Genomic DNA, 5,291 nt, shown 5'->3' on the forward strand with positions numbered 1-5,291 from the left:
GCTGACCCGCGCACGGAGCGAGCGAAGGAGGGAGGGGGCGCAAGCAGCGCTGGCGCGGGGCGGAGCGGGCGGGGGCTCTCACATCCGGGTCCTCCGCCGCGCCGGGGCGTGGGGCGAGGCCGTGACGTCATCTGGGGAGGTGGAAGCGCAAAATGGCCGTGAGGCGATTGTCGAGTCGTGAGGGGCCGAAGAGATTTTGAGCCCAGTCGTCAACCCGGCATTGCCACTGTAACCTCTAAACTCCTAAACCACTAAATTACATCGCTCAGCGCAAAATCCAGGCGCCTCTTGAACACCTCCAGGGATGGTAACTCCACCACCTCCCTCGGCAGCCCACTCCAATGTCTGACCACCAGACCAGTGAAAAAACTTTTTGTTCTAATATCTAATCCCAATCTCCCCTGTCTCATCTTGAAGTCATTTTATGAGGTCCTCTCACTGCAGACAGGGTAGAAGAGGCCGGACTCCAGCTAGTTGGAGAGAGAGATAAGGTCCTCCCTGAGCTTCCTCCAGGCTAAACTTAGCCCAGGTCGTTCAGCCGCTCCTCATAGGCGCGTGGGGAAAAGACGATTTTTGGGGCTGCTGTGCTGCCAGCACGTCCCTTTTAGTAGGCCTTTTGTGTTGAATGTTACTACAAAACACAACTTTTTCTTTTTTCTTTTTGCTACTAAACCAGGACTGATTCAGGATGATGGCATACACTTTCTTCCTCCCTTTATGTATGATTTGACAGATCAACATGTGATTGTTTTCAGTGCTGGGCCTGGCCAAATGTGGTTGTGTGGCGGCAGTGAATGGCCTGAAAAGTCTTGAAAAGGGCTCCAAGGTTGTGGATTTCCTGACCTGTGCAGCAGATGTAAGTACAAAAATACCTCAATAAACCCGAGGTTTATTGCTACTACAGCTACTGGTGCTAACAAGTTATCTTTGCTCCTTCAGGTCTCTGCCCAGGGAAAGGTTCCCTCAGGGAAACTGCCAGAGCTGCTGGTCGTCCTTGTTCTCCCAAACACCCTCTGCTAAGGCTGGTCTCCCTCAGCTATAACGTCTATATATGCTATTATTACATAATTCTTTTATATATATTTATGTGTGTGTATGTATGTAGTTTTATAAGCTGTGCTGCTGGAGCCCTTGCTGCTCAAGCTTCCTCGTGTGACTTCTGCTTTCTGCAAAAGGGGAAAAAAAAAATCCATGCAGGGAGAAAGCTCTGTGCAAGGAGGCCTTTGGAAGCGTGGCTTTGAGAGGTGCCTGCTCTCCCTGTGTTCTGGCTGTTATTTTCCTCAGGTTTTTAATGTTGTATTGCAAGAGTCTATCCAGGCTTGAAGCTGCTTGGTAAAGAGTCACAGAGTATTTAGTGTTTGTTGGAAGGGACCTCTGGAGATCGTCTAGTCCAACCCCCATACTTAACAGATTCTTAGAGTATGGTGTTTCAGTACTGTTAATCGTTAATTATGCAAAACTAAAGGAATTGTGCAGTGATGAGATAATCCTTAAAAGTGTATGCATGTATCTTTGTGGTTTCATGCCAGCTTTGTACCCTGCATAGTCTACAAAATAAAATGACTGAGCTGAATGCAAACTCAGATGAAAGATGTAGTCTCAGTAACCCCTTTGAGACAAGATTTAGGGCACTGCAACTACTTGCATAAGTAAGGCTGACCCTCGGGGAGTGATCTCTATATATTGTGAAGTTTTAAGTAGGCCAGATGACACCTTTAAAAACCTCTGTAAAGGGTAAGATAAAATAGGTAATAAAGAGGGTGTGATTTCACATTTCCTTTGCTGTTTTTGCCTTTCTGTCCTCTCTTTGATAAATGGGTTTATTTTGGAGCACCATGACACAGCGCATAACACTGTAACAAATTAGGTGGTGCTGTGAAAATAATAATTATGTATTGTTGTGTTAATACTGCCAAAGAGAAGACTCGGTACCATGTTGATGTTGTTTTTCAGGCGTTTGTTACTTGGCTCACAATAGCTAGACACTTTGCCAGGGAAATGCAAATTAATTCTGCCAAGTTCAAGGTGAATGGTGAGCTAATTCGTGGGGGAAGGGAAGACTGGATTAATGCTTTAAAACCAGGCTAATTTTTTAGGACCGTAGCTGAGAGCCTGAGCTTTCCAGTCTAAAATGGTAATTTCCTCTCCCTTCAGCTCCTTCTGGAAAAGGTACTGCCTCTTCACTATTTTTGGGAGCCTAAGCTGATCAAAGATTAGCAAAGGTTACCTTAAGAGTTCATAGAGAAACCTGGAATCTTGAAATTAAATGCACAAATGCTAAGAGGAATGGGAATCTCCCATAGGGAAGCCTGCTTAGGGACCTAAATAAATGAAGGGTGACTGTGCAGTTCAAGAACACATCAAAAAGTTGTTCTGTTCTAGAAGACTGAAGCAAAGCAGAACAATAACCGTGCAGTTCTTAGAAACTGTTAATGACTGACGAATGTTCTGTTGCCAAACTGATATGCAGCAAGGGGGAAGCTTGAACAGGAAGAACCAAGAGTGGATCAGGGAGATGGCACAGAAAAGTCTGGCAAAACCAACTAAATAAAGGTGGTGGTGATAAGTGAAACTGAATAGTGGCAATTTGCTCCCGAAGAAAACAAAACAAGCACTAGAACATAAGTGTAAGCTTTGAGTTAATAACAAATCAGCAAAACAGGCTGGTGAGAACCTGAGCCTGGCCACAGTGGGAGGTTATATATCAGAATATGATCTAGTCCAGGGAAGGAATTTTCTGCCTGTTTTTATTAACAGATACAGATGGTTAGGATGTCTCTTCTTTTGAGGGGAAAAAACCCTAATTGATAGGATGTCTAGGAATAAAATATTCCCAGATTTCACTCAAAGTTAGCATTAAAACTGACTGGCCTCTAGCCAAAAAATAATAACTTGAGACCTCCAAAAGAAAAAGGAATTCTTATGTAAAACAGTCCTGCTCCTTGCATCTCTGTCATTGCAGCTGTATCTAGCAGATGCAAATCTGGAGTAAAATCAGCTAAATTAAATTGAAGGAGGCTAGAATTTCTATTGCATAATGTAATGAGACTAAAATAAACAGAAATAAGGAACATAATACCTTATTTGTTACCTTTTTAAGTTCCAAGTAGAGAGAGCCAAGAACTTAGGAAAATACAATATTAATCTTGTAATGCAGTTATGTCACTGATAATAGTTTTGAACCTCTAGATGCAGTACAAAGAAGAACTAGTGCAGTTTTAATTCCCTTTTCTTTTGTTTGAATCTGTCCAAGTTGCTTTTTTTTAATATCTAACTTCTAAAAGAAGTTAAAAATGAAGCATGGCATTTATTAGTGTGTAGGTGAGAGTCTGTAGAAAACCATGACTTGCATTCAACACTTTGCATTATGTTACCTATATTTCTGACTTTTTTTGCAAATATTGATGTGATTTTTTTTAGAGTAAGTTTCAGACAATGCTTTGTCATTTTCTGCTGTTAGTAAAGCTCATAATTGCAGCATAATTGCAGCCATTCAAACTAGGATCATAGCATCATGGAATCATTTGGATTGGAAGGGACCTTTAAGGGCCACTTAGTCCAGCCATGGGCCATCTATGTCCACTGTAAGCAGGGACGTCTTCAACTAGACCAGGTTGTTCAGGGCCTGGTCCAATCTGACTTTGAGTATTCCCAGGGATGGGCCCTCCACCACCCCTCTGGGCCACCTACTCCAGGGTTTTACCATCCTCACTGTAAAAAACATCTGTGTCTCCATGTAAATGGAAACTGATTAAGCTACAGGTAAATAAATATGTAAACTCTGTACCTGTTTGGGATCTTCAGTGTTACTAACCATTATGATGTGGCTTGCACAGTGCTTGACCTAATGCCTGGAAAAACAGTTTCTGTGCTCCTGCTTATGTGTCTGGACTCTAGCTCATTTCACAGCATGTTTCTTTGAAAGTGCTATTTGTGATGCAGTAACTGTCTCAAAGTTTTGAGGTTTTTTTTAATACAGCATGTGTCTTTGATGTCCTGAGCATATCCTTCTTTGTCTTGCCTTGCACTAGTCTTCATATTAACAATCCTGACTCACAAACCTTGCTGGATGCAATTTGTAAGAAGCATTCCCCTCTCTGTTAACCCAGGGTTAGGGCTGCCACCTAATTAAATAATCTTCTGTCCTGACCCTTAACAGGCTGTAAGCAGCTTTTCCCAGAAAGGCAGGTAAACTCTTGGGACAGTGCAATAAAGCTTGAAAATACGCTATTTTTAAGCATGTTTGTGTGTTCATATGTGCTCTAGTAGTGTTTTATAAAAATCAATAAACTCTTATTCTTCTGTAATTCTGTAGAAGGAAGAAAGGAAAGCAACCTTTTATGAACTGGCTTGGAGAGAAAGTGCTTTCAGTTACAGCAGGCAAGGGAGGCTGTACTTTATCAGCAAAAGAGGAAGCCTTTTCAGATAGAAATGAAAACTGTCCTTTCTCAGCATGTTTGAATTGCCCTGTTAGTGCAGGTAGGTCCTGAACTCTTCATATCTGTAAAACCAATGCACCATATTGATTCATTGTTTCAATTGTAATAAAAAAATAATAAGCAAATCTAAAGATACAATACTGACTAGAACTGACAAATGGTTGGAAAGAGAATGTGTCTCTTATTGTATCTCTCTTAGTCCTACATCTGTCTTTTCAGTTGAAAGAAATCAAAGGGAATCTGTCCTTATTTTCTCACGTATCTGTGAGACCATGTATAAATTGCCAAGGCTTGGGAGGAAAGGGAGATGATACTTTTCAGATCCATTAAGGCACAGCTGAAAAAACTGATCTAATGAAAGACCAGAAGAATGATGTGGGCCACAGGAGCCTTGTGAAGCTGTAAATAATAGGGTGAGTTTTAGTTAACCATTGGTTTATTTTGCGTCACTGTGGGATGCTGGATTTCAAACTGCTAGAAGAGGTACAGATGTACAGTTGTCTCTTGCATATGTGCATTTACTGAAACAGTGTTTGTAAATGCTTCTGATCTGTGGATCTTGGTGCCCAAGGTGCTGTGAATTAAATGATTGTAGGATTATTTCTTTTCAGCTCTTGTTGGTCATTAACAGCCCCAAAGACTTGAAGCCACAAACTGAAAATCCTTACAAGAAACCTTTTGGGTTTTTCTTAACTGCATTATGAAGAGAGGCCTTCTGATTTCCTAAACTTACTGCCAGTTCTGACTAGGATAAACTGGGAATAAAAATGCTTTCTTTGTCTTTGTCATTGTGCCTATAATAATCACATTACCAGATAGCTCTCTGCAGAACAATACGGAAACAATTTGCAA

At 41.5% G+C, this 5,291-nt stretch overlaps 1 long non-coding RNA gene across 3 annotated transcripts in view; it reads left to right on the top strand.

Moving 5' to 3' along the window:
* LOC108447214 overlaps positions 1 to 1,778 on the top strand; it is a 2,317-nt gene extending 539 nt beyond the window's left edge. Inside the window, exons 1-3 of one of the 3 annotated variants that reach the window (XR_001862641.1) lie at positions 76 to 307; positions 677 to 856; positions 940 to 1,778. This is a non-coding gene — a long non-coding RNA (uncharacterized LOC108447214). Of the gene's footprint in view, positions 1 to 75; positions 857 to 939 lie in introns of those variants that run through there. The other 2 variants (XR_001862642.1, XR_001862640.1) reach the window with 2 other exon arrangements.
* The last annotated feature ends 3,513 nt before the right edge of the window (positions 1,779 to 5,291 follow it).

The sequence above is a fragment of the Corvus brachyrhynchos genome, unplaced genomic scaffold (assembly GCF_000691975.1).
Source record: "Corvus brachyrhynchos isolate BGI_N302 unplaced genomic scaffold, ASM69197v1 scaffold416, whole genome shotgun sequence".
NCBI classification, from domain to species: Eukaryota; Metazoa; Chordata; class Aves; order Passeriformes; family Corvidae; genus Corvus; species Corvus brachyrhynchos.